The 25,670-nt window shown below is 41.5% G+C and overlaps 1 long non-coding RNA gene across 1 annotated transcript; it reads right to left on the bottom strand.

The window, feature by feature from the left end:
• Positions 1–1,397: 1,397 nt before the first annotated feature.
• Positions 1,398–25,503, bottom strand: LOC140195447 (uncharacterized). Its single transcript, XR_011885471.1, has 3 exons — positions 25,404–25,503; positions 16,640–16,743; positions 1,398–4,467 (listed from the first exon to the last, which is right to left on the bottom strand). It is a non-coding gene; the product is annotated as an uncharacterized lncRNA (long non-coding RNA).
• Between the last annotated feature and the right edge of the window lie 167 nt (positions 25,504–25,670).

The raw sequence follows: 25,670 nt of genomic DNA on the forward strand, positions 1-25,670 counted from the left end.
CCAGGTATTCTTGTCAGGTCAGGTAGCATCCGTTGCAAGAGAATCAGATGATATTTCAGATCACTTTTCCATTTTCATTTTTTCCCTGAAAGTTGTTTGTGAACCTAGTCAATATTTACAATGATCTGGTTTCATGGCCACTATTACCGTGGCAAGTATTTTGTTAATTACTTGATTTCAACTTCACCTGTGAGCCTTTTGGGGTCATGTACTGCATCTAGTGCTCCCGGTGTGGCCTCTCGTATATTGGTGAGACCCGACGTAGATTGGGAGACTGTTTCACCGAGCACCTACTCTCAGAGGAAGAAGTAGGATCTCACAGAGGCCACCCATTTTGATTCCATTTCCCATTCCAACAGCCTCCTTTACTGCCGCGATGAGGGCCACACTCAGGTTGGAGGAATAACACCTTATATTCCGCCCGGGTAGCCTCCAACCTGATTGCATAAACAACAATTTCTTGAACATCCAGTAATGGCACCCCTTCCTCCTTCACCAGTCCCCACCTCCTTTTCCCTCTTACCTTATCTCCTTAACTGCCTATCACCTCCCTCTGGTACTCCTCCCCCTTTTCTTTCTCCCACAGCTGCCTGTCCTCTCCTATCAGACTCCCCCTTCTCCAGCCCTGTATCTCTTTCACCAATCAACTTTCCAGCTCTTTATTTCATCCCTCCCCCTCCCAATTTCACCTATCACCTCTCCCCCCTCCCACCTTTTAAATCTAATTCTCATCTTTTTTTTTCTCCAGTCCTGTCAAAAGGTTTCATCCCAAAACATCGACTGCATTTTTTTCAAACTCTTAATCATTCAACCTACCTCATCCTGGCTTTTAAAATTTATTTGTCTATCCGCACTGCACTTTCTCTTTAATAGCAACACAATATTCTGCATTCTATTTTTTTTCATTACTGCCTTGATGTACTGGTGGTGCAATCAATCTGGATGGCATGCAAATAAAAGCTTTTCACCATCTCTCAGAATGCATGACAATAATAAACTATTACCAATACCACTTTCATCATATACTAATATATTAAGGGTTGAATAATTTTACTCCAATATTTAATGCATTTTACACTTGGTCCAATATTATCATTCCTTCCCTCCAAAAAGTGATTGTAATAAATTCCAGTTTTATTCTTCTCATTTCTAAAATGCTGCTAAGGTTCTAGGAACACAGTGGAAAGGACGGTCACTATGATGATCAAAATTTGGTTCATGTATAAATGTTCATGCATTTGTCTTTAAGTTTACAATAGAGCTTTAGTCCCCTCCTAGGCATTTCAATGTTAGTCTATCTGTGCCCATTTCCAAACTAGACACACATGTTAACCTTTTCAAATGCTACACAAGACTATTTTAAAAGTTAACATGGGAATTGTACACCAGTTTAGCATTGGTTTGAAAATTAAGAGTTGGCATCAAAAATAATTTATTTTGGAAATAATTATTTAGCAATTGGAAATGATTCATTCTGTAATATAAAGATATAGGATTTTTTAAGCTAAGTGAAGTAAATATATTCAATAGCTTGGCAGCACAATCATGGTGAATTATTTCTGCAAGAAGAAAAAGAATTAAGTCAATCCCCTGTGCACAAAAATAATAATTCAAAATAACAAGCATATTAATCAGTCAGCTGTACCAATAACAGAGAGCTATTTGCAACTTTTTTTTCCAGATCTTTGTATGATTAGAAATTTCAGCTGAAGATTTCAGTCAGTTGATGGCAGTCCCAGCACAATCTTGGTGGGACCTCTGCTGACTGGATGAATAATGGAGAGTTATTAAATCTTGTGCAGCTGTAATCAAGTCCTTGTAAAAGAAAAAAAATTAAAAATTGAGTATGCATGCTTGGATATAATCATGTTAAGTCATGCATGTGGTTAGAAATATGTTGGTAGCTTTGTAGAAGCTGGGATGTGTTAAAACTTTTAAATTTATTATGAATAATGTAATTAGCTGCCTGATTATCAACACATTTGCAAAAATGAGAATGGACATATCAGTTTGTCCTATGATAGTTCCAGCCTGGATAATTCAGCATCTATGATCTATTTTCAGATTGCTTTGATTCATCGACATACACTCAACATATTAGAAACAGCTACTTCCCCAGCACCATCAGGATTTTGAATGGACAAGACAATATGCATAACTTCACTATTTTTTTTACTTTTTTTGCTCTCTTATTGCACTACTTAAGTAACTTTTTTATTTTATATATATATATAATTCTTTGTAATTTATATATAGGCATCCGTTAGTCTCGTGAGACCATGGATTTGCACCTTAGAAGGTTTCCAGGGTGCAGGCCTGGGCAAGGTTGTATGGAAGACCGGCAGATTGTAATTTATAGTTTCCATAATGTACTGCAATGTACTGCCGCCACAAAACAACATATTTCTCGGTATACGTCTGTGATATTGAACCTGATTCTGATTCTGATACTTCATCTCCTCTTGGTATAACATTTATTCCTTTAGATGACTTCAGATGAAATGTAGTCCTTCTCACCATTTAAGCCACAGCCACTATCTATCCATCTGAAAGCATAGTGCCATCTGCAAGACCCTTAATATCATCAACAACATTGCTAAGGCTTTTGCAAACAAAACGTTTATACCAGGCCACATATGGAATTACGAGGACAGCTGACCAAGGGCAGTAAATGAGAATTTTGGAGCCTGGCACATTGAGAGCTGAAAGCATAGCCAAAGTCTTTAACTGTTTCTGTACAGCAGTTCACTAATGTGCTTCTGTAGAAGAAATGCACCAAAGCTGATACTAACAACAGCAGTGAAAAAGTATTCATTCTCCCTCTGCTTGCAGCTGGAGCACATTCCTATGTGGGAATTCTTCTCTGCTCAGTATTTAGAAAAGTGAGAGTTCTTTTGGCAGTGATTGTCTTATTGGTATTTTACTAATATTATCAGTATTAGCCCAATAATTGGCCCAATTTAAAGTTGTTTTTACAAGTTCTGACAAACAAAATTGACTTTCAACCCAAAAGAACTGTGTAAATTCCAAGTTATGAGACAAATGATGCAATGCTGCGTAACATGCAACATGACCAGAACTTCAGTCCATGCTAATAAGTTTGAAGTCCCCTGTTGCTAAATTATAGGGAATGCATCATGTTTTCTCTTTGCCTTAATATGTGCCTCTGTGTGTGGGCAAATTGAACAGAGACCACATCCTAGACGACTGATTATTGATTCAAATTAAAAAGAGAGAAGAGAAAACTGGGAAAAGAGAGAGAGAGTTATACTAAATGACGAATCCTCTTGAATTATACTTGTGTGTTGTAACCTAGTTTCCATCCTGCTGACTCAATTGCTCACACTGCGGATCATTACCAGTGACAGATAACGTCATGCAGTCATATACTGAGACTAGCAACCAGTCCTGCCAGTTAAATCACACCAGCCCAAGTTACAGCCAAGGGCATTCTGCCAACTTATTTTTTTACACTGTGTTTAATTTGTATGTAGTATCTGCAGTAGGGAATTTGTAGTTTTCTCAGATGAAATAGTTGAACTGAACACTACCTGCATTTTCATTACTAGTTTATTTCATAACATTTCATCCCATCCTGCTCTGGATTTCTTTCCTCATTTACCTTTTACCTATCATTTTCTGGCTTGGAGCCATTTTCTTCAGAAGGACAGCCTTTTTTCCAGACCTAATATCTCCTGTAAATGTGCCGCAGACAGTGCTGCTGCCTTACAGTTTTGGTGACCCAGATTTGGTCCTGACCCCCCAGTACAGTCTTGTGGAGTTTGTTTTCTTCCTGTGACACATGCTGGTTTCCCTGGTTAGCCCCCATGATATAGAGATGCACTGGTGGTTTTTCTGACTATTGTAAATTATACCTCATTTAGGTGCTTGGTATAAAATTCAAAGTTGATGCAGAATTGATTCAATGTTATGAAGATTATATTGTAGGGTCACAGGGAAATAAGGAGGGGGCAATGAGATTAATGGGATTGGTCTGCTCAAAGTTGTTAGGCTGGTTGGCCTCCTTCTGTGTTGAAATAGGTAAGTAATTAGGAGTCAGTGGATGAGGTCAGAACAATTTAGTCATGTTGATGTATTCAGCAGTATTTGAATTCTGAGTCTTTGTTTTGTTTTCTCCAATTTTCACAGCTCTCCTCTTTGTTTTTTTGATGGTTTGGATCTGTGACAGTAAGTTGAGGATAAGCCACTGTAGGCTTGTCCAGGTTTTCCATTCATCAAACAATTAATTAGGCTTTTCAAAGGCAGAGATGAAGACTTGTTGAAAGATGAGGCTTCAATTGATTGGTCTTTGCAGTGACAAAAATAATACAAGAAGAACAGAAGAAGAACATGAAAAATAGGAGCAGCAGTAGGCCATCTAGCTCTTCAGACTTGCCTTGCCATTCAATATCGTCAGGGCTGATCCATACTGGCCTCAACTCCTCTTCTGCGCCAGCTCGCCCTAATCTTCAAATAAAATAAATACAAGGAGTATTAGATATTACGTTGACTTTGATTAATTATTCTGCTTAATTTCTTTTTTCCACCAAACTATGAGTCCACCGAGTCTCGGTCATTGGTCCGAGTTACCACGTGGTTTGTCAGATCTGGTCAGACCCCGGTTGGAGTACTGTGCTCAGTTCTGGTCGGCTCACTATAGGAAGGATGTGGAAGCCACAGAAAGGGTGCAGGGGAGATTTACAAGGATGTTGCCTGGATTGGGGAGCATGCCTTATGAGAGTAGGTTGAGTGAACTCAGCCTTTTCTCCTTGGAGCAGCAGAGGATGAGAGGTGACCTGATAGAAGTGTGTAAGATGATGAGAGGCATTGATCATGTGGATAGTCAGAGGCTTTTTCCCAGGGCTGAAATGGTTGCCACAAGAGGACACAGTTTTAAGGTGCTGGGGAGTAGGTACAGAGGAGATGTCAGGGGTAAGTTTTTTACTCAGAGAGTGGTGAGTGCATGGAATGGGCTGCCGGCAACGGTGGTGGAGGCGGATACGATGGGGTCTTTTAAGAGACTTTTGGATAGGTACATGGAGCTTAGGAAAGTAGAGGGCTATAGGTAAGCCTAGTAATTCACAACTTTGTGGGCCAAAGTGCCTGTAATTGTGCTGTAGATTTTCTGTGTTTCTATCTGACCGCGCGCATTGCATAGTGGCTCCAAACACATTAGTGAAAGTTTGGATTAAAACTCCACACAACTTTTGGTGTGATTCAAAAGCACAATAAATAGTTAAATAAGGAAAATTAATATGAAAGAATAATGAGGCAAAGTCTCATTTTGCAGTCTAAAATAAGACACATATAGGAGTTGAGTTAGAACAACTGGTCCATCGAGTCTGCTTCTCCATTCCATTATCACTGATTTATTATCCCTCTCAATGCCATTCTCCTGCCTTCTCCCTGACTAACCAAGAACTCTCAACATTTGCTTCAAATATATTAAATGACTAGACCTCCACCCTGAATTTCACAAATTCTCCACCCTCTGGCTAAAGAAATTCCTCCTCATCTCTATTCTAAATGGACATCCCTCTATTCTGAGGTTGTGTCCTCTGATCATAAACTCACCCACCACAGGAAACAGCCCCTCCATATCCACTCTATTTAGGCCTTTCAATATTCAATAGTTTTTAATGAGATCCCCTCCATTCTTCTAAACTCCACCGACTCCACCGAGTATAGACCTGGATCCATCAGATACTACTCATACGTTAACTCTTCCATTCCTAGAATCATTCTCATGACCTTCCTTTGGACCCTCTTCCATGACAGCACATCATTTAGTAGATAAGGACCTCAGAACTGCTCACAATACTCAAGTTGGTCTAACCAATGCCTTATAAAGCCTCAGCATTTCCTCTTGAAATGAATGCTAACATTGCATTTCCTTCCTTACCACCAACTCAACCTGCAAGTCAGGCTTTAGGGACCCTAGCACAAAGACTTCCAAGTCCCTTTGCGTCTCTAATTTCTGAAATTTCTTCCTGTTTAGAAAATAGTCCACACCTTTATTCCTCCTACCAAAGTGCATGATTGTACATTTCCCTGCATTACATTACATCTGCCACTTCTTTGCTCATTCTCCCAATCTGTTTAAGTCCTTCTGCAAACCCTTCAATTTCTCAGCACTACCTGCTCCTCTACGTATCTCTGTATTGTCTGCAAATTCAGCCATAAAGTTGTCAATTCTGTCATCCAAGTCATTCACATATAACGTGAAAAGAAGTGGTCCCAGTACCGATACTACAGAACTCTACTAGTCACTGGCAGCCAGCTAGAATAGGCCCTCTTTACTCCCACACTTTGCCAGTCGCCAATCTTCTATCTCTGATAGTACCTTTCCTGCAATACCATGCATTCTTACCTTGTTAAGCAGCCTTATATGCAGCACATTGTCAAAGGGCTTCTGAAAATCCAAGAAAACAACATTCATTGACTCTGCTTCGTAGATCCTGCCTGTTACTTCCTCAATAATTCAAATAGATATGTCAGACAAGATTTCCCCTGAAGGAAACCATGCTGAATTTGGCCTATTTTATCATGTGCCTCCAAGCACCCCTAAACCACATCCTTAACAATCAACCTCAACTAGTGGAGTGACAGTTGCAACTTTCCAGTTCTCCGGAACTATTCCAGAATCTTTTGATTCCTGAAAGATCATTTATAATGCCTCCACAATCTCTTCAGCAACCTCCTTCAGAACCTTGGGATGTACACCATCTGGTCCAAGTGACTTATCTACCTTCAGACATTTCAGTTTTCCAAACACCTCCTTAGTAATAGCAATTACACTCACTGATGCTCCCTGACATTCTTGAATTTCTGGCATATTGCTTATTTCTTCCACAGTGAAAACTAATGCAACATACTTCTTAAATTCATCCACCACTTCTTTGTCCCCCATTATAACCTCTCAAGAGTAAATTTCCAGGGGTCCAATACCTACTCTTGCCTCTCTTTTATTCTTCGGCTGTACTATAATGGAGAAATTGTAATGGGGGATAAAGAGATGGCGGAGGAACTGAATGAGTATTTTGCATCAGTCTTCACTGAAGAAGACAGCAGTATACTGGACACTCAAGGATGTCAGGGAAGAGAAGTGTGCGCAGTGACAATTATGACAGAGAAAGTACTTGGAAAGCTGAATAGTCTAAGGGTAGATAAATCTCTCAGACCAGATGGAATGCACCCTCATGTTCTGAAGGAAGTAGCTGTGGAGATTGCGGAGGCATTAGCAATGACCTTTCAAAAGTCAATAGATTCTGGCATGGTTCTGGAGGACTGGAAGTTTGCAAATGTCACTCCACTATTTAAGAAGGGGGCAAAGAAGTAAAAAGGAAATTATAGACCTGTTAGCTTGACTTCGGTGGTTGGGAAGTTGTTGGAGTCGATTGTCAAGGATGAGGTTACAGAGTACCTGGAGGCATATGACAAGATAAGCAGAATTCAGCATGGTTTCCTTAAAGGAAAATCCTGCCTGACAAACCTATTACAATTTTTTGAGGAAATTACAAGTAGGCTAGACACGGGAGATGCAGTGAATGTTGTCTATTTGGATTTTCAGAAGGCCTTTGACAAGGTGCCACACATGAGGCTGCTTAACAAGATAAGAGCCCATGGAATTACAGGAAAGTTACATACGTGGATAGAGCGTTGGCTGATTGGCAGGAAACAGAGAGTGTGAATAAAGGGATCCTATTCTGGTTGGCTGCCGGTTACCAGTGGTGTTCCACAGGGGTCCGTGTTAGGGCCGCTTCTTTTTACATTGTACATCGACGATTTGGATTATGGAATAGATGGCTTTGTGGCTAAGTTTGCTGACGATGCGAAGATAGGTGGAGGGGCCGGTAGTGCTGTGAGGAAACAGAGAGTCTGCAGAGAGACTTGGATAGATTGGGAGAATGGGCAAAGAAGTGGCAAATGAAATACAATGTTGGAAAGTGTATGGTTATGCACTTTGGCAGAAGAAATAAACGGGCAGACTATTATTTAAATGGGAGAGAATTCAAAGTTCTGAGATGCAACGGGACTTGGGAGTCCTCGTGCAGGATACCCTTAAGGTTAACCTCCAGGTTGAGTCGGTAGTGAAGAAGACGAATACAATGTTGGCATTCATTTCTAGAGGAATAGAGTGTAGGAGCAGGGATGTGACGTTGAGGCTCTATAAGGCACTGGTGAGACCTCACTTGGAGTACTGTGGGCAGTTTTCGTCTCCTTATTTAAGAAAGGATGTGCTGACGTTGGAGAGGGTTCAGAGAAGATTCACTAGAATGATTCCAGGAATGAGTGAGTTAACATATGAGGAACATTTGTCCACTCTTGGACTGTATTCCTTGGAGTTTAGAAGAATGAGGGGGGACCTCATAGAAACATTTCCAATGTTGAAAGGCATGGACAGAGTGGATGTGGCAAAATTGCTTCCCATGGTGGGGGAGTTTAGTACGAGAAGGCATGACTTAAGGATTGAAGGGCACCCATTCAGAACAAAGATACGAAGAATTTTTTTTTAGCCAGAGAGTGGTGAATCTATGGAATTTGTTGCCACGGCCGGCAGCGGAGGCCAAGTCACTGGGTGTATTTAAGTCAGAGATTGATAGGTACTTGTGTAGCCAAGGCACCAAAGGTTATGGTGAGAAGGCGGGGGAGTGGGACTACATGGGAGAATAGATCAACTCATGATAAAATGGCAGAGCAGACTTGAAGGGCCGAATGGCCGACTTCTGCTCCTTTGTCTTATGGTCTTCATATATCTGAAAATCCTTATTATCCAGCATAACATTATATTTAATCTTTTCTCTCCTTATGGTTTTTACAGCTGCCTTCTGTTGGTTTCTTGTGTAAGGGGTTTCTATTTTTTATGTCACTGCGTAGTCTAATTAAAATGGCTTCTTTGTTATGTTATAATTGAAAGGGCTTCTTTGTTATGCTAACTGCTGAGAAAGTCCTTCCCGCTAGCAGTTTGTTTGAATCACGTTACTGATATTATAAACCAATTGGGGTAGTTGTTATGTTTTTGGTGTATCTGTAAGATATTGAATGCGCAGGGTTTTGGGGCAGAAGGCGGGAGAGCGAGACAGAGGATGGACCAGGTGCTGTGAGTCTGCTAATGGGGTCGAACCCCAAAGCGGGGCATTCGGAGAGGCGACAGAGACAGACTCATGTGGAGCGTCTGGTCGACCACCTTTGTTGGTCCCAGGCGGTCGGTCGAGGTGGTCCAAAGGGTCGCAGGGTGAAGAAGAAGGATCCTGAGCTCCAACTGCTTGTGCACGAAGAGATTGAACTTTGATAAGTGTGGCGCCTTTTATTTTCCTTTTATATTTTATTCTCTATTAATTATATAGTTCCAGTAATATCTATAAACTGTAAATCATTTAATCGTATCTGTGTATTGTCTGTTATTTGGGCGGGGTGGGGTACATCACACAACATCCACACAAACTAATTACCCAGTTTGGCGGGGCCGAGGGCTGTTTCCCTAGACAACAGCGAGCCGAGCGACCCTGAGGGTGGCCAGGGGTGCTACACTTGGATGCTGTCCAAGTTGCATGCCATCTTGGATGATGTCTCCCATCCACTACATAACGTACTGGTTGGGCACAGGAGTACATTCAGCCAGAGACTCATTCCACCGAGATGCAACACAGAGCGTCATAGGAAGTCATTCCTGACTTTGGCCATCAAACTTTACAACTCCTCCCTTGGAGGGTCAGACACCCTGAGCCAATAGGCTGGTCCTGGACTTATTTCCTGACATAATTTACATATTACTATTTAATTATTTATGGTTTTATATTGCTATATTTATACTCTATTCTTGGTTGGGGCAACTGTAACGAAAATCAATTTCCCTTGGGATCAATAAAGTATGACTATGACTATGATAAAAGCTTCCCAATCCTCTAAATTCCCACTAATTTTTGCCATATGATATGCCCTGTCTTGTCCTTTTATGCTTTCTTTGACTTCTCTTGTGAGACACGATTGCCTCAATCTCCCTTTAGTGTACTTCTTCACCTTTGGGATGAATCTGTCCTGCGCCTTCCAAACTGCCTCCACAAACGTCAGTCATTGGTGTTCTGCTGTCATCTCTGATTCCATCCCCTTCCAATTAACTTTGGCCAACTCCTCTCTCATGCCTCTGTAATTCCCTTTACTCCACTGTAATACTGACACAGCTGACTTTAGCTTCTCCCTTTCAAACTGCAGTGTGAATTCAATCATGTAAAGGGATCCTTTATCTTAAGCTCCCTCATCAAATCCAATTCATGACACAACACCCAGTCCAAAATTGCCTTTTCCATAGTGGGTTCAAGCACAAGCTGCTTTAAAAAGCCATCTTGTAGGTATTCTAATAATTCCCTCTTTTGAGATCCAACACCAACCTGACTTTCCAATCTATCTGCATATTGAAATCTCTATGACTATTGTAAATTTATCCTATGAATTTCCTATCTCCTGTTGTAATTTATATGCCACCTCCTAGCTACTGTTTGGAGGCCTGTATATAACTCTTACCAGAGTCTTCTTCCACTTGCAGTTCCTCAAATCTACCCACAAGGATTCTATATCTTCCGATCCTATGTCATCTCTTTCTAATGATTTGATTTCATTTTTTACCAACAGAGCCACCCCCTCTGCCTGTCTTTTCCATACAATATGTATCCTTGGTTGTTAAACTTCCAACTATGATCTTCTTTCAGCCACAACATGATACCTTCCAATCTGTAACCATGCTGCAAGACCATTAACCTTATTCCGTAAACTGCATGCATTCAGATATAACATTTTCAGTCCGCCATTCATCGCACTTTTTGATTCTCCCCCCATGTTACACTTCAATTCATCACACCGACTGCAATTTTGCCCTATCTTTTGCCTGTCCTTCCTCACAGTCTTACTACACAATTCATCAACTTGTATACCAACTGCCCCATCTTCAGCCCAATCACTCCAGTTCCCATACCCCTGCCAAATTAGTTTAAATCCTCCCCAACAGTTCCAGGATATTGATTCCTCCTCGGGTTCATCCTTCCTTTGTAACCCATCCTTTTTGTACATATCATACCTTCCCCAGAAGGGATCTCAATGATCCAGAATTCTGAAACTCTGCCTCCTGCACCACTTTCTCAGCCACTCATTCATCTGTACTATCATCCTGTTGCTGCATTGACTAGTACTAGTACTAGGAGTAATCCAGAGATTACCACCTTGGAGGTCCTGCTCTTCAGCCTTTTCCTTAACTCTTAATACTCAGTGCATAGCACATCTTCCCCCTTTCTACCTGTCATTGGTGTCGATGTGCACCATTACATCTGCTCACCCTCCCTCTTGAGAATCTTCTGCAGCCGCTCTGAGACATCCTGGACCCTAGCACTTAGGAAGCAACAAACACATCATCTAGGCTTCTCTTTCACGGCCACAGAATCGGCTATCTGTCCCCCTAACTATCAAGTCTCCCATCACCATTGGTCTGCCTAACTTTATCCTTCCTTGCCAAGCTTTTGAGTCATCCACAGTGCCACCAGCCTGGCTGCTGCTGCTGTACCCTGATAGGTCATAACCACCCACCCCCCCACCCCCCGCCCCAACCAGCAGCATCCAAAGGGGTATAACTGTAGCTGAGGGGACTGGCCACAGTGGAACCCTGCACTAGCTCCTTACTTCTCCTGGTGGTTACCCATCTACGATCTGAAACCTGCACTCCGGGGTGTGACCACCTCAGTAAGAGTCTCATCTATGATGTTTTCAGTCTCCTGGACGGTCCTGAGTGCATCCGACTCCAGCTCCAGTTCCTTGACCTTGTCAGTCAGAAGCACTTCCTGCAGACCGTTAGGTTCCCTGAAATCCCACACCTGACAGGAGCATTCCACTGCTTGAACTACCATCCTGCCTACACTTGTTATAGCTCCAACCTCTCAAGCTTCAGTTCTAGCCTGCGCCGGTTCTTGCCCAAGCCTGTTGACTGCAAGCCTGACCACTCTAAAGTGGCCCACGCACATAATGGCCACTCCGCTTACATCTCACTTCTTTTTATTGGCCCCCACTGAGTGCCTAAAGGATCAGGATGATTGCAGCCCATCAAAAAGTTCTGAAAGGCCCCAAGTTCTCGTTAAACCTCACACAGCCTCACCAACACACCACTTCTGGTGATGATGCACCCCACTGAAAAGTTCTGAAAGGCCCCCAATTCCTTTTAAACCTCGTGCCGCCTTACCATAGATCTTTCCATCCTTACCCATCTTCCTAGCTTGCCTCTCTGAGAGAATTTGCATATTATGTTCATCATCTGTCTTGCTGCAATTTGAATATATTGCTTTCAAATTGACCAGTCAACTGGGTAAATTGCATTTAGAATTGAAAAATGTCTCTTTTTCAGTTTGGGGTGTAAGAGACAAAATTGAGGAGTTTGGGACCCAAAGTGATCCAAGGGTTTCATCATCATTTGGAAAGGATTTCTTGATAAATCTAAACACACCCAGCTTTCTACAGAGGCACAATTGAGAGCATCCTAACTGGCTGCAACACTGCCTATATGGGAACTGTGTTTCATAAGAACATAAGAAATAGGAGCAGGAGTGGGCCATCTGGCCCATCGAGCCTGTCCACCATTCAATAAGAGCATGGCTGATCTGTCCATAACTCAATTCCATCTACCTGCCTTTTCCCCATAACTCTTAATTCCCCTACTATGTAAAAATCTATCTAACCGTATCTTAAATATATTTAGTGAAGAAGCCTCAACTGCTTCCCTGGGCAGAGAATTCCACAGATTCACCACTCTCTCGGAAAAACAGCTTCTCCTCCTCTCCGTCCTAAATCTCCCCTGAGGCAATGTCCCTTAATTGTAGTCTCACCTACCAATGGAAACAATTTTTCTATTTCTATCTTATCTATCCCTTTCAAAATTTTTGTATGTTTCTGTAAGATCTCCTCTCATTCTTCTGAATTCCAGAGAGTGTAGTCCCAGGCGACTCAATCTCTCCTCACAGGCTAACCCCTTCATCTCTGGAATCAACCTGGTGAACCTCCTCTGCAGTGCCTCCAAAGCCAGTATATCCTTCCTCAAGTATGGAGACCAGAACTGCACACAGTACTCCAAGTGCGGCCTCACCAGTACCCTGTATAGTTGCAGCATGACCTCCCTGCTCTGGAATGCAATCCCTCTAGCAATGAAGACCAACATTCCATTTGTCTTCTTAATAACCTGTTGTACCTGCAAGCCAACTTTTTGCGATTCATGCACAAGCACTCCCAAGTCCCTCTGCACAACAGCATGCTGCAATCTTTCACCATTTAAATAATAATCTGCTCTTCTATTATTCCTTCCAAAGTGGATGATCTCGCATTTACCAACGTTGTATTCCATCTGCCAGACCTTGACCCACTTACTTAACCTATCTATATCCTTCTGAAGACGCTCCACATCCTCTGTACAATTTGTTTTTCCATTCAGTTTAGTGTCATCAGCAAATTTTGCTACGCTACACTCAGTCCCCTCTTCCAAATCATCAATATAAATGGTAAACAGCTGCAGGCCCAGCACTGACCCCTGTGGCACTCCACTCACTACTGACTGCCAACCGGAGAAACACCCATTTATATCAACTCTCTGCCTTCTATCCATGCCAATACACTTTCTCCAACTCCATGCATCCGTATCTTATTTATAAATCTTTTATGCGGCACCTTATCAAACGCCTTCTGGAAATCCAAGTATATGACATCCACCTGTTCTCCTCTATCCATTGAACTCATTATGTTCTCAAAGAACTCCAGTAAGTTTGTCAAACAGGATCTGCCCTTTCTGAATCCATGCTGCGTCTGTCTAATGGAACCCCTCCTTTCTAAGTGTTTCGCTATTTCTTCCTTAATGACAGCTTCAAGCATCTTCCGGACTACAGATGTTAAGCTAACTGGCCTATAGTTGCCTGTCTTTTGCCTACAGCCTTTTTAAAAAAGTGGCATGACATTTGCTGTCTTCCAATCTGCCAGGGCCTGCCCAGAGTCTAGAGAGTTTTGGCAAATGATTACGAACACGTCTACTATTACTTCCGGTCAATTGCAGGACTCTACAGAGAGTGATGCGGACAGCCCAGTGCATCTGTAGATGTGAACCTCCCACCATTCCAGACATTTACAAAGACAGGTGTGTAAAAAGGGCCCATAGGATCATTGGGGACCCGAATCACCCCAACCACAAACTGTTCCAGCTGCTGACATCCGGGAAATGGGACCGCAGCATAAAAGCCAGGACCAATAGGCTCCAGGACAGCTTTTTCCACCTGGCCATCAGACTGATTAATTCATGCTGATACAATTGTATTTGTATGTTATATTGACTACCCTGTTGTGCATACTATTTATTACAAATTGCACATTGCACATTTAGACGGAGATTTTTACTCCTCATGTATATGAAGGATGTAAGTAATAAAGTCAATTCAATTCAACATTCTTATCTGACAGTAGCCCATTTATATGGAAATTTTTAAAAATTGAAGTAAAATGGAAATGTTGGAACACTCAGCAGGTCTGACAGTATCTATGGAAAGAGAAACAGAGTTAACGTTTCTGATACAGGAACCTATGTTTGTAAGTTATATTTGATAGACTGGAGACAGCATACCAAGACCACTTGGAAAGTATTTATGGATGTTAGGTGGCACTTAATATTAATCCCTTCCCACACACAAATGCAAATATAATGGGCCATATGAGATCTTGTAATTATATCAGAAATTGCACAACAAAATAGCAATTTGCTCTGCTAGCTGCTACTGTATTTGGGGATTGATCCATTCTGCTTTATCATCTATAAAGTACCTTTCACTTCCTCAGGACTTCCAATGTTAATAATGCTCCTAGTTCAGACTAAGACTTCACATCCACATACAGAGATTGCTGTATTGTTTGCTTAATTGAATTAATTTCAACAGGTGAACAGGTAATTTACCTAAATACTTCAGCATCACACCTCTGACAACAAAAGTAAGTAAGGGAAAATTTTCCCCCAAGCATAGATAGGTGAATGAGCAGGTATAACTTTGTAACTTGAAAACTCTAGGTTCAAGTAGCATATCATGAGATGGGGCTTGGAGGGAGGATCTGTCTTGGCAACTGTTTGCCTTCCTTCAATAGGAAATTCTCATAATTCTGGTGCCATATCTGTTCTGGATTATGTGTGAAGCTAAAGTATCTGAGTTTAATAGCACCCTCTGCTGGGCAATCTGAAATGGGTATTTACTGAACTGAAGCTTATTACCCACTGCTACTTGAAGTCAAAACAGAGCGAAATTAATACTCTGTGTTATTGCAGATGTTGGGAAGAAGGATGGGAGAAACACAATGTACAGCAATAATGCATTGGAGACATAAGAGAATGCAGATGTTGAAATCTGCAGCAACAGCAAACTGCTGGAGGAACTCATCGGATTAGGTGGTATCTGAGAGGACATGGACAGTTGACACTTCAGTCTGAGACCCTTCATTTGGACTCTCAGTAAATGTTGCCGGTTGAGATCTCTTACCCGGATAATCTGAACAATGATTTTTTTTGATAATATTTTTATGTCCTGTCAAAACAATTAAAGGCAGTGAGTGTTCTGCTTAATCTAATGCAATATACACAAAATGCGGAGGAACTCACCAAGTCAGGTAGTTGATTTTAATCTATGGAAGGGAATAAACAGTCAATGTTTCAGGCTGAGACCCTTCATCAGATCTTATGATCAGGTCCTGATGAAGAGTCTCAGCCTGAAATATCGACTGCTTATTCCCCTCCTGGCAGTGTGGAACCTAAGGCTCCTGTGTCTCCTTCCCAATGTCAGCCACGAAAGGGAGCAGGGCCTGTATGGTGGATGTCTTGATGCTGGATGCTCCTTTTTACTATCATAATCACTACTTAGGGATTAAAATCCCTGATGTCCCCATCCCCAACTTATTGTTCTTCTGCATCTCTGTAATTTCTTTACAGGTCATCATTAAACATTCATCTTCTGGTCTTTTGATGAAAGGAAGCAGCATTGGGTCTACTTTCCAGCCTTGAGGAATTCCTGCAGCGAAATCCTGAGGTTTGGGATAATAATCCTCAAACACCACAGCCACTTTCCTCTGTGAAATAGGTTCATATCATTATACAGCACAGAAAAAGGCCCCTTGGATCAACTCGTTCATGTTGACCAAACTGCCTATCTAAGTTTGTCCCATTTGCTTGTGTTTGACCATATGTTTCTTATCCATTCCTGTCAATGTACCTGCCTAAATGTTTTTAAACACTATTTGTAGCTGCTGAACCCACCTCCTCTCACAGTACAAATGGTGAAAGGATTAGATTATAGAGTTACATAGCACAGAAATGGGTTCTTCGGCCTAAAATGTCCATACCAGCCATCTCTATTCTAATCCGATTTCTTAGCAATTCACTTTCATCCTTCTAAGACATGGATTTTCAATTGTTCGTCTAATGGTACTTACATATTGTGAGAGTGTCTCCCTCTGCCACCCTCTCAGTTATTGCATTCCTTATGTCAACCACCCTCGGAGGGGAAAGCAATTATTACCTCTAAATTTCCTCTGCCAAGGGAAATGGTTTTGCACTACCTGTCCCCTCTATGCCCCTCATGAATCTACATACCCCTGTCAGGCCTCCATTCGGCCTTCTTGGTTCCGAAGAATAGCCGAGACACAAAGGACTGCAGGTGCTGCAGTCTGCTGAAACAACAACAGGTTAAACAGCATCTGTAAGAGGAAAAGAATCATTGTTAAGTGAATATAATAAGCAGATGAAAAGCCATCAGTCTGAAGCCCTAGTTTCTCTCTCCACAGATGCTGCCTTAATTGCTGTGTAGTTTTCTCTTTTTTATTTCAGATAATTGGCAACTGTAGATTCTACTTTTTAAGAGATGTTACTTATATATACCACTCCCATCAGGGAGGATGCTATGTAACATACACGCCAGGACCACCAGAATCAAAAACAGTTACTTTCCCCAAGCAGTAAGGCTGATCAACACCTCTACACACAAACTCCCCCCTCACTTTATTATTTTCTGTCAGACCCTTACATACAGCCAGGCATCACTTTATGATTATAAGCTATCTTAAGTATTTATATCTATTGTGTGCTTTTATTTTTATTGTGTTATTTATCTTTTGCGTGTTTTTTTGCACTGCATTGGATCCAGAGTAATAATTATTTAATCCTCCTTTATGCTTGTGTACAGGAAATAACAAACAATTTTGAATTATGAAAAATGATCAAAATGCATTTGTTAATTATCATGCATTTTAGTCTTGGCAAATCTGTCTCTTTATAAATGATATTTAAGAATAACTCACATGTGGGGAAAATTATCTCAGATTTCCTCAAAAAGCATCTCAAAAGCTATGACTATTCAGGCTTTTGGGAATTTAACTTTGACAATCTGGGGTAATTTTAGAGATTAATAGGTTCAGGTTGATTTAATTTAGATTTTAAAGAATCAATGGAGAGAGTTGACAATCTAGAACAGAACAAGAATAACAGGAACAAGGTGATATGAACATGAAATTCTAGAGATTGCTTGTAGCTCCTCAGGTATTTTATTCAGCATTGTGGACATCATACTGTACATAGAAAATAGGTGCAGGAGTAGGCCATTCGGCCCTTCAAGCCTGCACTGCCATTCAGTATGATCATGGCTGATCATCCAACTCAGAACCCTGTACCTGCTTTCTCTCCATACCCCCTGATCCCTTTAGTCACAAGGGCCATATCTAACTCACTCTTAAATATAGCCAATGAACTGGCCTCAACTATTTCCTGTGGCAGAGAATTCCATAGGTTCACCACTCTCTGTGTGAAGAAGTTTTTCCTCATCTCGGTCCTAAAAGGCTTCCCCTTTATCCTTGAACTGTGACCCCTCGTTCTGGACTTCCCCAACATCAGGAACAATCTTCCTGCATCTAGCCTGTCCAATTCCTTTAGAATCTTATACGTTTCAATAAGATCCTCCCTCAATCTTCTAAATTCCAGCGAGTATAAGCCTAGTCGATCCAGTCTTTCTTCATATGAAAGTCCTGCCATCCCAGGAATCAATCTGGTGAACCTTCTTTGTACTCCCTCTATGGCAAGAATGTCTTTCCTCAGATTAGGGGACCAAAACTGCACATAGTACTCCAGGTGTGGTCTCACCAAGGCATTGTACAACTGCCTCTCTGCTCCTGTACTCGAATCCTCTTGATATGAATGCCAACATACCATTTGCCTTTTTCACTGCCTGCTGTACCTGCATGCCCACTTTCAATGACTGGTGTACAATGACACCCAGGTCTCATTGCACCTCCCTTTTCCTAATCAGCCACCATTCAGATAATAATCTGTTTTCCTGTTCTTGCCACCAAAGTGGATAACCTCACATTTATCCACATTAAATTGCATCTGCCATGAATTTGCCCATTCACCTAACCTATCCAAGTCACCCTGCATCCTCTTAGCATCCTCCTCACAGCTAACACTGCCGCCCAGCTTCGTGTCATCTGCAAACTTGGAGATGCTGCATTTAATTCTCTCGTCTAAATCATTAATATATATTGTAAACAACTGGGGTCCCAGCACTGAGCCTTGCGGTACCCCACTAGTCACTGCCTGCCATTCTGAAAAGGTCCCATTTATTCCCACTCTTTGCTTCCTGTCTGCCAACCAATTCTCTATCCACATCAATATCATAGCCCCCAATACCGTGTGCTTTAAGTTTGCACACTAATCTCCTATGTGGGACCTTGTCAAAAGCCTTTTGAAAATCCAAATATACCACATCCACTGGTTCTCCCCTAACCACTCTACTAATTACATCCTCAAAAAATTCTATGAGATTCGTCAGACATGATTTTCCTTTCACAAATCCATGCTGACTTTGTCCGATGATTTCACCACTTTCCAAATGTGCTGTTATCACATCTTTGATAACTGACTCTATCATTTTCCCCACCACCGATGTTAGGCTAACTGGTCTATAATTCCCCGGTTTCTCTCTCCTTCCTTTTCAAAAAGCGGGGTTACATTAGCCACCCTCCAATCCTCAGGAACTAATTCAGAATCTAAAGAGTTTTGAAAAATTATCACTAATGCATCCACTATTTCTTGGGCTACTTCTTTAAGCACTCTGGGATGCAGACCATCTGGCCCTGGGGATTTATCTGTCTTTAATCCCTTCAATTTACCTAACACCACTTCCCTACTAACATGTATTTCCCTCAGTTCCTCCATCTCACTGGACCCTCGGTCCCCTACTATTTCCAGAAGATTATTTATGTCCTCCTTAGTGAAGACAGAACCAAAGTAGTTATTCAATTGGTCTGACATGTCCTTGTTCCCCATGATCAATTCACCTGTTTCTGACTGTAAGGGACCTACATTTATCTTAACCAATCTTTTTCTTTTCACATACCTATAAAAGCTTTTACAGTCAGTTTTTATGTTCCCTGCCAGCTTTCTCTCATAATCTTTTTTCCCTTTCCTAATTAAGCCTTTTGTCCTCCTCCGTTGGACTCTGAATTTCTCCCAGTCCTCAGGTACATCTATGGGAGCCATTGAAATCACTCATTTGTATCAAATATAGATAGCGTAGTTGTTAGCACAACACTAGTACAGCTCAGGTGTTCTGGAATTTGGAGTTCAATTCTGAACGTCTGTAAGGAGTTTGTATGTTCTCTCCCTGAGTTAGAAATTAAAACTATCAATTGTTTGAAAAATGTAAGGTCAAACAGTGAAGTGTAGTGTTGTGATAATGCACTGATTTGGGGAATATTTATGTCTAAGTGTCTCAAGAAAAGCCATGCTCATTTAAGTTTTTATTTCTTGGCATTGCAGTTCATCATAACTATGTAAGTTGTTAAGCTGCAAAGCATTAAGCACTTTACAACACATTGAGGTGAATACCATAGCACATTAAGGTGGATAAATCCCAGGGCCTGATAGAGAAGGTGCTCCAACTTTGTTGGAGGCTAGAGAAGTTGAGGAGGCCCTTACAGTGATACTTGCTTCATTGTTAACCACTAATGAACTTCCTGAAGACTGGAAGGTGGCTAATGTCTTCCATTGTTTAAAAAAGTAGCAGCAACAAGCCAGTCAGCCTGATATGTGGAAATTTCTAGAGGGAATTCTGAGGGACAGGGTCTGCCAGCTTTTGGATAGAGTCCGATTAGAAGGAGTCAGCATGGCTTTAAGCATGGGAAGTTGTGCTCGACTAAACTTAGAAGTTTTTGAAGAGGCAACTAAAAAGGTAGATGAGGGTAGGGTAGTGGATGTAGTCTATCTGGACTTTCGCAATTCCTTTGACAAGATCCCACTTCATAGGCTGATCTGGAAGGTTAGGTCCTACGGAATCTGGGCAGGGCTATTTAGAGGTTTCAAAATTGGCTTGGTGGTAGGAAGCAGAGGATGATGGTTGAAGGTTGTTTCTCAGAATAGAGACCAGTGACTAGTGGTGTGCTGCAGGAGTTGGCTTTGTTATTTCTTATTCATATAAACAATTTGGATGTGAATGCACATGGCTTGAACTGCAAGTTTGCAATTGACACAAATTAGGAGATGTTATTGGAGATTACAGGGGCATCTTAATCTGTCAGCAAAGTGGGCTGAGGTTTGGCAAATGGATTTCCATAACACTGTAAGAATTAGGCCATTTGGCCCATTGAGCCTGCTCTGCCATCCAATCATGGTTGATCCTTATTTCTGCTCCTCAGCCCCTCTCCCCGGCCTTCTCCCTGCAACTTTATATGCCATGTAAATCAAGAACCTATCAATCTCTGCCTTATTTCCTGAGGAAATTGAGGTTCTTTAACAGCTGCTGGACGATGCTGAGGATGTTCTACGAGTCTATGGTGGCCAGTGTGATCATGTTTGTTGTTGTGTGCTGGGGCAGCAAGCTGAGGGTAGCAGACACCAACAGAATCAACAAACTCATTCGTAAGGCCAGTGATGTTGTGGGGATGGAACTGGACTCTCTGACGGTGGTGTCTGAAAAGAGGATTCTGTCCAAGTTGCATACCATCTTGGACAATGTCTCCCATCCACTACATAATGTACTGGGTGGGCACAGGAGTACATTCAGCCAGAGACTCATTCCACCGAGATGCAGCACAGAGCGTCATAGGAAGTCATTCCTGCCTGTAGCCATCAAACTTTACAACTCCTCCCTTGGAGGGTCAGACACCCTGAGCCAATAGGCTGGTCCTGGACTTATTTCCTGTCATAATTTACATATTACTATTTAACTATTTATGGTTTTATTACTATTTAATTATTTATGGTGCAACTGTAATGAAAACCAATTTCCCCTGGGATCAATAAGGTATGACTATGACTAAATACCCCCAACAACCTGACCTCCACAGCTGCCTCTGGTAACAAACTCCACAAATTCACCACCCTCAGTCAATTCCATTATTTTTAATCTGCCACTCATTGCAAAACAAAGAATGGGAAACTAGTTTCCCCCCCAGAGGCTGAAGTTGGTGTGGCAGGCCTGAAATTGGACTTCAGACCTCATCCATGTTTCACATTGATTGAGTGTCCAAATGCAACTCACGGATTGGTGTATTGGAGATTTCCAATGAGTCTAATCACAGATCGGGGCATCAAAGGTTATAGGGAGAAGGTAGGAGAATGGGGCTGCGACAGAAAATAAATCAGTGTGGGCTAGAGTGTATTATTACCAAGCATTACTATGCTTCTTGATTTCTCATTAATACAAGAAGGAAAAATATACACTTTTCCCATAGCAGCCTCCTGCTGATTCTTTAGGGATAACCGGTTGGGCTGCAGTGGACTCAGAAAAAGAGATCTCAGTATGTTCCACACAGTTTTTGCCAGATTTGACAAAATATTATTAAATTACAAATTAGTTCCTTGATTAATGTATTCAAGTTGTCATAAAAGTAAGATTCCAGGTATTAATGGTATCCAACTTGACGCTGGCGCATTTCAAGGGAAGAAGTCAATCTGTATGGAATATTATTCTCAGAAGTTAGTTCCAACAGCTGTAAATTTTACCCCCCGGGGGAATCATATGCTCAAGGAATGACGTCATGTTAGGAAAATTAGTAAAGTCTTGAACCACAGTGCAGTTTCCACAAGTAATGAAAAGAATGCTGGGTGTGTCAGTGGGCATCTCTATAACTGTCAACTAATCCATTAGCATTCCATCTCTGATTAACATCAGGTACTGCTGTGTAGCTCCTTTTTATACCTTCCGAATTGATTAATCCCATTTCATTTCCACTTGATACCATAATGGTTGAGGAATCTTCTGATCACCAGAAACTTTTAATCAGACAACATCTCTGAAAGTTGAAGCACCTGAAGACATTTGGTATTCAGCAGGGCCTTTTAAAACTGGTACTTACCTTCTTATCTGTGGAAAACAACTCAGACAAGCAATTAATTCTAAAAAAAAATCTTGTAGCTGATATAATGCATGATATATGAATAATGCATGATAAATTACAGCAAAACATTTTGTATGTTTTACAGGAGACTCTATGGTTCATAGAAACATAGAAAATGGGTGCAAGAGTAGGCCATTCAGCCCTTCGAGCCTGCACCACCACTCAGTATGATCATGGCTGATCATCCAACTCAGAACCCTGCCCCAGCTTTCCCTCCATACACTCTGATTCCCCTAGCCACAAGGGCCATATCTAACTCCCTCTTAAATATAGCCAATGAACTGGCCTCAACTGTTTCCTGGGGCAGAGAATTCCACAGATTCACCACTCTCTGTGTGAAGAAATTTTTCCTAATCTCAGTCCTAAAAGGCTTCGCCTTTATCCTCAAACCATGACTCCTCGTTCTGGACTTCCCCAACATCGGGAACAATCTTCCTGCATCTAGCCTGTCCAATCCCTTTAGGATTTTATACGTTTCAATCAGATCCCCCATCAATCTTCTAAATTCCAATGAGTACAAGCCTAATTCATCCAGTCTTTCTTCATATGAAAGTCCTGCCATCTCAGGAATCAATCTGGTGAACCTTCTTTGTACTCCCTCTATGGCAAGAATGTCTTTCCTCAGATTAGGGGACCAAAACTGTACACAATACTCCAGGTGTGGTCTCACCAAGGCCTTGTACAACTGCAGTAGTACCTCCCTGCTCCTGTACTCGAATCCTCTTGCTATAAATGCCAGCATACCATTCACCTTTTTCACCGCCTACTGTACCTGCATGCCCACTTTCAATGACTGGTATATAATAACACACAGGTCTCGTTGCACCTCCCCTTTTCCTAATCGGCCACCATTCAGATAATAATCTGTTTTCCTATTTTTGCCACCAAAGTGGATAACTTCACATTTATCCACATTAAATTGCATCTGCCATGAATTTGCCCACTCACCCAACCTATCCAAGTCACCCTGCATCCTCTTAGCATCCTCCTCACAGCTAACACTGCCGCCCAGCTTCGTGTCATCCGCAAACTTGGAGATGCTGCATTTAATTCCCTCATCCAAGTCATTAATATATATTGTAAACAACTGGGGTCCCAGCACTGAGCCTTGCGGTACCCCACTAGTCACTGCCTGCCATTCTGAAAAGGTCCCGTTTATTCCCACTCTTTGCTTCCTGTCTACTAACCAATTCTCTATCCACATCAATACCTTACCCCCAATACCGTGTGCTTTAAGTTTGCACACTAATCTCCTGTGTGGGACCTTGTCAAAAGCCTTTTGAAAATCCAAATATACCACATCCACTGGTTCTCCCCTATCCACTCTACTAGTTACATCCTCAAAAAATTTTATGAGATTTGTCAGACATGATTTTCCTTTCACATTTAAATCATCCTTAGCGACAGGAAAGGCATCAGAGGATTGGAGAATAGCCAATGTTGTTCTGCTGTTTAAAAAGGCTCTATACAGAAACCAGTGTGGACACGTGGGCAAGTGACCTGAAGGTTGTGAGTTCGAGCCTCAGCAGTGTGGAGCTGCAGTGTGGGGCTGCAGGCAGTACATAAAAACATAGAAAATAGGTGCAGGAGTAGGCCATTCAGCCCTTCAAGCCTGCACCGCCACTTATTATGATCATGGCTGATCATCCAACTCAGAACCCTGCCCCAGCCTTCCCTCCGTACCCCCTGATCCCCGTAGCCACGAGGGTCATATCTAACTCCCTCTTAAATATAGCCAATGAACTGGCCTCAACTGTTTCCTGTGGCAGAGAATTCCACAGATTCACCACTCTCTGTGTGAAGAAGTTTTTCCTAATCTCGGTCCTAAAAGGCTTCCCCTCTATCCTCAAACTGTGACCCCTCGTTCTGGACTTCCCCAACATCGGAAACAATCTTCCTGCATCTAGCCTGTCCAATCCCTTTAGAATTTTATACATTTCAATAAGATCCCCCCTCAATCTTCTAAATTCCAGCGAGTATAAGCCTAGTTGATCCTAGTTCATCCACAGCTGTACCTGTTATGTTTTGTAACTCCAGAAGCTAATTAAAAAACAGAGTAAAAAAGATAAAGTCTTGCACTTTCAATTTACCTTACCATGACCCTTGCACCTTATTTGTCAACATGCAGTACACCTTACCTGTAAATGGAACACCATATTCTGATTATGTTATTGTTACTACCTCATTGTACTTATGTATGAACTGATCTGTCTGGATGGCATGCAAACAAAAGCTTTTTGTTGTATCTTGGTACATGTGATAATAATAATAAACCAATTACCAAATGAATTACATACTGTGGTGAAATATTCTTCATATCTAAGTGCTTGGAGCTAATTGATGAGATCTACAGCTACTCTCTGTTCTCTTTCACCCACGTCACATAGCTGGGGACATTAGCATCATTATATAGGAGTCAATTACCAAGCCCTATGTGATACACTTATCTCATTTTAAACAGGCTCCTTAATTGTGTTTTCCTCTTTCTTTATAATCTTATTTATTGTTATATGGAACTCCAACTACTTAAAATATACAGTATATGGATAATCATAATTTAGTCCTTCATTAATTCCCCATTCTTATTATTTATTTCATATGGATAGTTTTACACAATGTTTATTTGCTTTTATAGACACATTGAAACATTCAGTGAAATGTGTTGTTTGTATTAACAACCAACACATCTCAGGATATGCTGTTCCATTCACCCATAAAGCCATATTACCTTAAGCTTACAACAATTTTGCAGTCCATTCCTAGTTAGATATATTAATTCATGTAATATAATGGCATCTGAGTTAGAATCAGCACCAGCCCATTTGTTAGCCATAGAATATGTTTGGAACAGATAATTCTATAGTCTTTTCATTTTTCCTGAATTTTATTTATCAATGTAGATTTTATACTGAAGGTTTGTGACGACTTTTTAGCTTTCTATCTGTGTGACAATATTTTAGTTTTCATACCTTCCTCGGCAGTAAGTGCAAATCATGAACACAAGAAATTCTGCAGATGCCGGAAATCCAGCGCAGCACACACATAATGCTGGAGGAACTCAGTGGGCCAGGCAGTATCTGTGGAAATGAATAAGCAGTTGACATTTTGAGCTGAAACCTTCTTCAGGAAGGGGGAAGATGCCAGAATAAAAAGATGTGGGGAGGAAGAGGAGGAGGATAGCTACAAAGTGAAGGCGAAGTCAGGTGGGTAGGGAAGATACAGTGCAGGAGAAGAAG

The sequence above is a fragment of the Mobula birostris genome, chromosome 3 (assembly GCF_030028105.1).
Source record: "Mobula birostris isolate sMobBir1 chromosome 3, sMobBir1.hap1, whole genome shotgun sequence".
NCBI lineage: Eukaryota > Metazoa > Chordata > Chondrichthyes > Myliobatiformes > Myliobatidae > Mobula > Mobula birostris.